Source organism: Dendrobates tinctorius, unplaced genomic scaffold (assembly GCF_039654945.1).
Source record: "Dendrobates tinctorius isolate UK_male_01 unplaced genomic scaffold, ASM3965494v1 ptg000035l, whole genome shotgun sequence".
NCBI classification, from domain to species: Eukaryota; Metazoa; Chordata; class Amphibia; order Anura; family Dendrobatidae; genus Dendrobates; species Dendrobates tinctorius.
This window is the reverse complement of record NW_027361703.1, coordinates 22,079,705-22,088,403: the sequence shown is the minus strand read 5'-3', so window position 1 is coordinate 22,088,403 and position 8,699 is coordinate 22,079,705. Positions and strand designations below refer to the sequence as shown.

The 8,699-nt window shown below is 42.5% G+C and overlaps 1 long non-coding RNA gene across 1 annotated transcript; it reads right to left on the bottom strand.

Moving 5' to 3' along the window:
* Positions 1-4,708: 4,708 nt before the first annotated feature.
* LOC141087824 (uncharacterized) lies at positions 4,709-6,732 on the bottom strand. Its single transcript, XR_012231732.1, has 3 exons — positions 6,369-6,732; positions 5,944-5,968; positions 4,709-4,723 (listed from the first exon to the last, which is right to left on the bottom strand). It is a non-coding gene; the product is annotated as an uncharacterized lncRNA (long non-coding RNA).
* Between the last annotated feature and the right edge of the window lie 1,967 nt (positions 6,733-8,699).

The following is an 8,699-nucleotide window of genomic DNA, read 5'->3' as shown; positions in this document are numbered from 1 at the left end:
TTTATTGTAAGTTTATAGCCAATTTTTCTGCTATTGCCAAACCATTGACTGATTTAACTAAGAAGGGCGCTGATTTGCTGAATTGGTCTCCAGAGGCTGTTTCTTCTTTTCAGGAGCTGAAGCGGAGGTTCACTTCTTCTCCTGTTTTGCGACAACCCGATGTCTCACTTCCATTTCAGGTGGAGGTGGATGCTTCAGAGACTGGTGCAGGAGCTGTTTTGTCCCAAAAAGATCCTGTAACATCTAAAATGAACCCCTGTGCCTTCTTTTCCCAAAAGGTCTCTCCTTCGGAACGCAACTATGATGTGGGGAATCGAGAACTGTTGGCCATGAAGTGGGCATTTGAGGAGTGGAGACATTGGTTGGAGGGAGCTAGACATCAAGTTGTGGTCCTCACTGACCACAAGAATTTGATCTACCTTGAGTCGGCTAAACGCTTGAATCCGAGACAGGCCAGGTGGGCCTTGTTTTTCACACGTTTTGATTTTGTGGTCTCCTTTCTTCCGGGCACTAAGAACGTTAAGGCTGATGTCCTCTCTAGGAGTTTTTTGGCCGATTCTCCTATTGTGACCAAGCCTGCTACCATCTTAGGTGAGGGGGTGGTTCTTTCTGCCATCTCGCCTGATTTGAGACGTGCTCTGGAGAAGTTTCTGGAGGATAAGCCTGAGCGTTGTCCCAATGGTAGGATATATGTTCCTGACCAGTGGAGGAGGAAAGTGATGTCTGAGGTTCATTGCTCCGCGTTGGCTGGTCATCCAGGTATTTTTGGTACTAGAGATTTGGTGAGTCGGTCTTTTTGGTGGCCTGCCTTGTCTCGTGATGTCAGAAATTTTGTGCAGTCCTGTGGGACATGCTCCCGATCTAAGCCTTGTTCTCATTCTAGTGGGTTGTTGATGCCTTTGCCGGTGCCCAGGAGGCCATGGGCCCATATTTCAATGGATTTTATTTCTGATCTGCCTGTCTCTCAGAGGATGACTGTTATGTGGCTGATTTGTGATAGATTCTCTAAGATGGTCCATCTTGTACCACTCCCTAAGTTGCCATCTTCCTCAGAGTTGGTGCCCTTGTTTTTGCAACAGGTGGATCGCTTGCACGGGATTCCTGAGAACATTGTATCGGACAGAGGAGTTCAGTTTGTCTCTAGATTCTGGAGGACCTTTTGTTCCAAGTTGGGAATTCAGTTGTCCTTCTCCTCTGCATTTCACCCTCAGACCAATGGGCAGACAGAGAGAACAAACCAGACTTTGGAGGCTTATTTGAGATGTTTTATATCTGCTGATCAGGATGATTGGGTCTCATTTTTGCCCTTGGCCGAATTCCCGCTGAACAATAGAGCTAGTTCTTCCACTTTGATGTCACCCTTTTTCTGTAATTTTGGGTTTCATCCTCGATTCTCTTCAGGGCAAGTGGAATCTTCGTCCTGCCCAGGTGTGGACACTGTGGTTAAGGAATGCAGTAGATATGGGACTAAGTGGTGGATAAGATGTCACTCTCTCAGGAAAAGGCCCAGCGATTTTCCAACCGGCATAGGACCATTGGTCCCCGGTTTAAAGTGGGTGATATGGTTTGGTTGTCGTCTAAGAGTATTCCTATGAAGGTTGCATCTCCTAAATTTAAGCCAAGATTTATTGGTCCTTATAAGATTTTGGAAATTCTTAATCCTGTTTTGTTTCGATTGGCTCTTCCAGGTACGTTCAAGATCCATAACGTATTTCACAAATCTCTGTTGAAGAGGTTTGTTGAGCCAGTGGTTCCTATGACAGCACCTCCTGACCCTGTGTTGGTCGAAGGCAATGTGGAATATGAGGTAGAGAAAATATTGGATTCTCGTTTGGTTAGACGGAGAGTCCAGTATTTGGTCAAATGGAAGGATTATGGTCAGGAGGATAATTCATGGGTCTCTGCCTTCGATATTCATACCAATAGATTGGTTCGTGCTTTTCACCAGGCCCATCCTGATTGGCCTGGTGGCGTGGATGAGGGTTCGGTGACCCCTCCTCAAGGGGAGGGGTACTGTTGTGTGTTCATTCTCTGGTTCACCAGTTGTGAGTTCCCCTTCCGGACTCCCTCTGGTGGTGACAGGAGGTGGTGCGGCTGGTTTGATCGGTGGAGATCTGCCACCTGAGAATGAGGATGACGATTGGATCTCAGGATTCTCAGATTGGATTTAAGACAGCCGATGCCCTATTCAGTTGCTGGTGATTCCTTCTGGCTTGTCAGCTCTTGGTTTTCAGCTCTGTTCCAGTCATCTAAAGCTAAGTTTTCCTGCTAATGTTCACACTTGATTTTGTTGGTCTATTCAGTTTTTTGTGTGGTCAGCCAGCCCCGGCTGGGGGCTGTGCTGAATTTCCACTCTTATTTATCAGTATTTTGTCAATTGGCTTTTTGTCCCTTACTAGTTCAGTCTCTTTTTGCTCTGTCTCAGAATATTTCAGAGTGCTGATATAGTGGGAGAAGTCTAGTGACTTCAGGGTTAATTTTGCTATCAGAAGTGTTGGACATTATTTTTGTAGGGTTTTTTGCAGGTTGCAGACAGTGTCTTTCCTTTCCTGTCTAGTTAGTTTGGGCCCCATCATTTGCTCAGCCTATTTTCCTGCCTGTGTTTGTGCCTTCATCTTGTTTCACCATCAATACATGTGTGGGGGCTATCTATTCCTTTGGGGTCTGCTCTGGGGCAGTTAGTTTTCCCTTTTCTTGCTTTAGGCTTATTTAGTCCTCCGGCCGTGACGAGGCGTCTAGGAACATCATAGGCACGCTCCATGGCTACTGCTAGTTGTGTGGTAAGATCAGGGATCTGCAATCTGCATAGTTACCAACCTCTCTGGTTTTCTGTGACTTAGCTTGTTTTGTTTTTCTCCTCGGTGACCCATTCATAACAGGCAAAGCTGTCACAGGCACAAAATTTGCCCGCTTACTAAATCTGTCCACAACCATCCAAATTACCGTATTACCATTAGAAGGAGGAAGATCTGTGATAAAATCCATGGACAGATGAGTCCATGGTCTATCTGGAATTGGCAAAGGCACCAATTCCCTAGCCGGCCAGCTATGGGAGTTTTTAGCACGAGAACATACCTCACAGGCAGACACAAACCTCACAACATCTGAGGCCAATGAAGACCACCAAAACAACTTAGAGATGGCACATGGGTGGCCGAGATTCCCAGATGTCCACTCAGAGCTGAGTTGTGAAATTCCCGGAGCACCCTGAGTCGAAACTGATCAGGCACAAAAATCTTATTGACAGGTCTAGACAAAGGAGCAAGAGACTGGGCCTCACGAATCTCCCACTCTAGTACAATGGAAACCCCAGCCACAATGACACCTTGTTGAAGAATTGAGGAAGAAGGTTCTGGAGGGGATATTGGGTCCAAACTATGAGATAAGGCATCAGCCTTGACATTTTTGGAGCCAGGACGAAAGGTGATAGAGAACTGGAATTGTGAAAAAAAGTGACCACCTCGCTTACTTTGGAGTCAACTTTTTGGCAGACTCAACGTAAGCCAAATTCTTGTGATCCATAATTACAGTGATTCAATGGACCGCCCCCGCCAAAAAATGCCTCCATTCCTCAAAAGACAATTTAATGGCTAGCAACACCCGGTTGCCAACGTCATAATTTCTCTCTGCCGGTGAGAATTTCTTAGAAAAGAAGGCACAGGGTCTTAAATTGGCAAGGGTGGCAGGACCCTGGGACAGCACCACCCCTATCCCCACCTCCAAAGCATTCACCTCAACAATAAATGATTCAGACAGATCTGGCTGAATCAACACAGGGGCAGACATGAAACATCATTTTAATGAAGAGAATGCTGCTACGGCTGAGGCTGACCAAATCTTGACATCAGCTCCTTTTTAGTCAGATCAGTGAGGGGTTTGACCACCTGCGAGAGCCCCCTAATAAACTTCCAATAATTATTGGCGAACCCTAAGAATCGCTAAAGATCTTTAGTTTGTACCCAATCAACAATGGCCTGAACCTTTCTAGGGTCCATATGAAACCCATCAGCAGAACGATGAATCCCAAAACAAGACAGTTCCTGAACAAAAAATTAGCACTTCGCCATTTTCGCAAAGAGAGAGTTCTCCTGGAGCCTCTGGAGAACCGCACGAAGGTGAACCAAATGAGCTTGTTTTTCCGGTGAGTAAATTAGAATATCGTCCAGATAAACCACCATAAAATAAAGTCAGAACAAACATGGTTAATGAAATTCTGGAAATCTGCCGGCGCATTAGTCAGACCAGAGATAATATAAATTCACCGCACACTCAGAGGAATATAATGCCAACAAGTGTTCATTTTATTATCTACAAAACATGTGGGAGCCAAAAAAAAAATAGAGCACAAGATGGAAGCGATATACATATAACGACGTTTCGGCTCAGCCCGAGCCTTTATCAGTTTATCGCTGCAAATAAAGAAAGATACATCAAAACATATGCAAAGAAAAAAATAAATGCAGAAAAAACAAAAGAGAGAATATACAACACCATATAAACATCACATTATCCAAATATAATACAGTGATAAAAACACATATATATACATACAATTTATACTGCTTTCATGGAGAACATGGATGTACGGAACAAGAGAAAAGGCTCAGTAAACTAGTACCATAATAAGTAGAATAAGGGGAAGGAAAAGGATTACCTGAATCCGGTTCTAGATCTTTGAATAAATAGGAAGAGAACTCCCAAGAGAAAAGCCCAAGAAAAACGGCTGAAAGGAATATGTCAACATCATGGTTAGTAAAATAGATAAAGTTGTAATCGTAGTTATTCTGGTTTTCTAATATGGTTGTCTGTGTGTAGTATTCAGTGCATCGGCATTGTGGGGAAAAAATACCATCCTTGTAATGAGAAGCCTTATGCTAACCTACTGATCATAATAATAGAAGAGATTAAGCATGTGGTAATGCCATCAAATAGGGCAGTAAAAATGCTTGCCCACAGAGTGTCAAAATAGTGTAGTTAATAGGGAAGTAAATATACACACAAAGTATAGTAAAATCAGTGCTAGCATCGCACTGAAGTGTATTATGTGCGTTGTGCAGGATGTGCACAAAATGACCATTTTGAAACAGCGCTCTTATAAGAATGCAGGACGTCACACATTATGTGTGTTGCGCATGATATGCAAAATGTCATCTAGTAGATTGCTATGTGACAGCGCTCTTATATGAATGTAGATGTCACTTGAGAGGAGGGGGCCTGAGTCAGTTACCTGTAGCTGTAGTGCTGTAGAGCGGCGCTCCCGCGCCTGGCTGCAATGGCGTCATGCTATGCCCCTCGGTATGTGGCTGTATTTATACAGGAGCCCGGGTGGCCGCATCCGGCCGGAAGTGAAACCCCTGAACCGGAAGTGACGTCGCGCTGTCTTAGTATAGACACTGCGCATGTCTGTGATGGTTGTCAGGGTGATCAGCAGGTTGGCGTCCCTGTAGTTTATCTAATAGCGCCGAATAGTGTGTGTATATTGCGTAGAAGCAATAGTATAATAATATAACATGAAGACAGCGTCACAAAATTGCAGAAAAATAGTAGAGTCAAAATAGCTAATATATAAGCAGGCACATGGAAAATAATGAACCATCAAAAGAAAAAAAGAAAAAAAAGAAAAAAAGAAAATGAAATCTGTAAAGGGCAAAAACAGAAAATAATATGAAACAAAATAGATGGTAAAATAAGAAAAATAAAGAATAAAAAGAAAAATAAAAAAATAAAAAATAAAAATAAAAAAATAAAAATAATATGTAGATAAAAATAAATGAAAAAATTAAATGAAAAAATTGAAACCAAAAACAACGTTGTTGACCTTGCGCAAATAATTACCTATGCATGCATTGTATATATAGGGTTATGGAAAATAAAAATAAAAATAAAAAATAGAAAATAAAAATTCAAAATAAGTAGGAGTCCAGTGGGCGGAGCAAAACTTACCTAGGGTAATAGTATATTAGCGAGTCTGTAAAATAACAGAAAAAACTGAGAAAAAGTTATTATCAGTTATAGGAGCCAGTCTATTTCTCTATTCAGCCCCCTAGGGGCTAGAGTGTCTAACTTATGTATCCAATAAGTTTCTCTCTCTCTTAATAATTTAACATGGTCGCCCCCTCTCCTTGGGCGTGGTACATGTTCAATTACCTGAAATTTTAATTGTGCCACTGAATGTCGATATTTAGTGAAATGTTCAGGTAAAGGTAACCAGTTTTTTTGACACCTAATTGTTGATTTGTGGCTGGCAATACGGTCCTTGACATGTTGGGTTGTTTCCCCTACATAGAGGAGGCCACATGGGCATTTTACTAGGTAGACCACAAAGTTCGAATCACATGTATAGTAGCCACGTATAGGGAAGGATTTACCTGTCCTTGGATGGGTAATATTGTCCGATCTAATCACATTCGAACAGGCTGCGCAACTTAGACAGGGGAATGTACCGCAACGGCGAGAGGCAAGTAGCCTCTGCGTAGTGGTAGGAAGTTTACTGCCTATGTCAGCCCTAACCACTTTATCGCGAATATTAGTAGGACGTTTAGTGCAAATTAAAACTGGAGCTTCAAAGGAGCCGACGTCAGGGTAAGCCTTAAAGAGGAGGGGCCAGTGTTTTTTGATAATAGAGTAAACTTTGGGCATCAGTGGATGGAAAGTATGTACAAATGGAATCCTTTCTTTTGCGCATGTCCTCGGTAGAGGAGATGAAGGGGTTAATACCCGTTGTTTTTCAACCTCAAGCAGTTTAGATGGGTAACATCTGTCCTTAAATTTTTTTGCCATAATATCAAGTTTCTCATTGCGAATATCATGATCAGAGACAATACGTGCCACCCTATTAAATTGTGAGCGTGGAAGACTATTCTTGGTGGCCTTTGGGTGACAACTCGAGTAGTGTAGAAGACTATTGGTATCCGTTGGTTTACAGTATAAATCTGTGGAAAGATTCCCCTCACTATCTTGTATAACTTTTGTATCTAGAAAAGGGACCGATTCCATATTGAAATGTAGCGTGAACTGCAATTCTGGACGGATGGAGTTAAGGTGTAGGTAGAAATCCTGTAATGATGATGTCGTTCCTGTCCAAATGAAGAAAATATCATCGATATAACGGTGATGTTCTGTAGCATATTGTAGAAAAAGATCATTACAGAACACATGATTGATCTCAAAATGGTTCATGTAGGCATTAGCATACGCCGGCGCTATGTTCGCGCCCATCGCAGTCCCGCACTTCTGTATATAATAGGTATCCTCGTACAAAAAGTAGTTCTCATGCAATACAAGACTGAGAAGGTCTAGACAAAACTGTATGGAGTCTGTTGACAGTTCTGAGGAGTTTAGTAAAAATCTTGCAGCTTCAATCCCTTTGTCATGGGTGATTGAAGTGTAGAGGCTATTGACATCGAGGGTGGTGAGAATGCTACCCGGGGGTATTTTGCCTACCTGTTTAATGATACTCAAGAATTGACCCGTATCCAAGAGGAAGGATCTAGTCTGTTTAACTAAGGGTGTGAATATTTTCTCGAGAAAGATGGATAGTGGGGATAAAACAGAGTCGGTAGATGCGACAATCGGTCTGCCTGGCGGATTTTCTAGAGATTTATGTATCTTCGGAAGTATATAGAACACTGGTGTAATTGGATGAGGGTTCACAAGGAAACTGGCAGTTTTTTGATCAATTATGTGACGGTCCAAGTATGTTTTAGTAAGGTCCCTAATCTTGTGAGTAATAGTGGAAACCGGATCCCTAGGAATAATCCCATATGTGTTGGTGTCAGATAATTGTCTATTCACTTCCTTGTTGTAATCAATGTAGTTCATGACAACTAAGGCACCGCCTTTATCAGCCGGTTTAATTATAATATTCTTATTGCTGTGAATGGAGTTAAGAGCCTGTTTCTCAGCAGGTGATAGATTGGAGTGAGTAGGGAAGAGACCTAGTTGTGCCTGGTGGGACAGCATTTTGACCTCACGGTCCACCAATGAAATAAATGTCTCCGTCGCATGGTATGTGCAAGGAGGACAGAATTTACTTGGACTGCGAAGACCAAGTGTAGAAATAGACAATTCCAGAATCCGAACATCACCCGGTATTGGAGATCTCTCGCCCATAGGGTTAGGAGATAAGCCAAAGTGGGTTTTGAGTCTAACCATCCGGTAAAACCTCTTGAGATCCTTCTCAAGTTGAAACGCATCCCACTTACGGGTGGGACAAAAAGATAGTCCCTTCTGAAGCAACGAGAGCTCAGAGGGAGAGAGGAGGCTGAGCCGAAACGTCGTTATATGTATATCGCTTCCATCTAGTGCTCTATATTCTTTTTTGGCTCCCACATGTTTTGTACATAATAAAATGAACACTTGTTGGCATTATATTCCTCTGAGTGTGCGGTGAATTTATATTATTATTGGTAATAGGACCTATTGGTCCATTACACCTGCACCTCATTACTAAGACTTGAGTGCACGCTATCTTTCTAGATTAGTCAGACCAGAGGGCATAATCAAATTCTCAAACAGCCCCTCAGAAGTGAGAAAAAGTTTTCCACTCATCCCCCTCCCACACCCGGATAAGGTTATATGCCCCTCGGATATCCAATTTGGAAAACCATTTGGCCAAAGACAATTGATTGTAAAGATCAGGGATAAGTGGGAGGAGGTAAGTATTCCTCACAGTTATCTTATTTAACTCTCGAAAATCA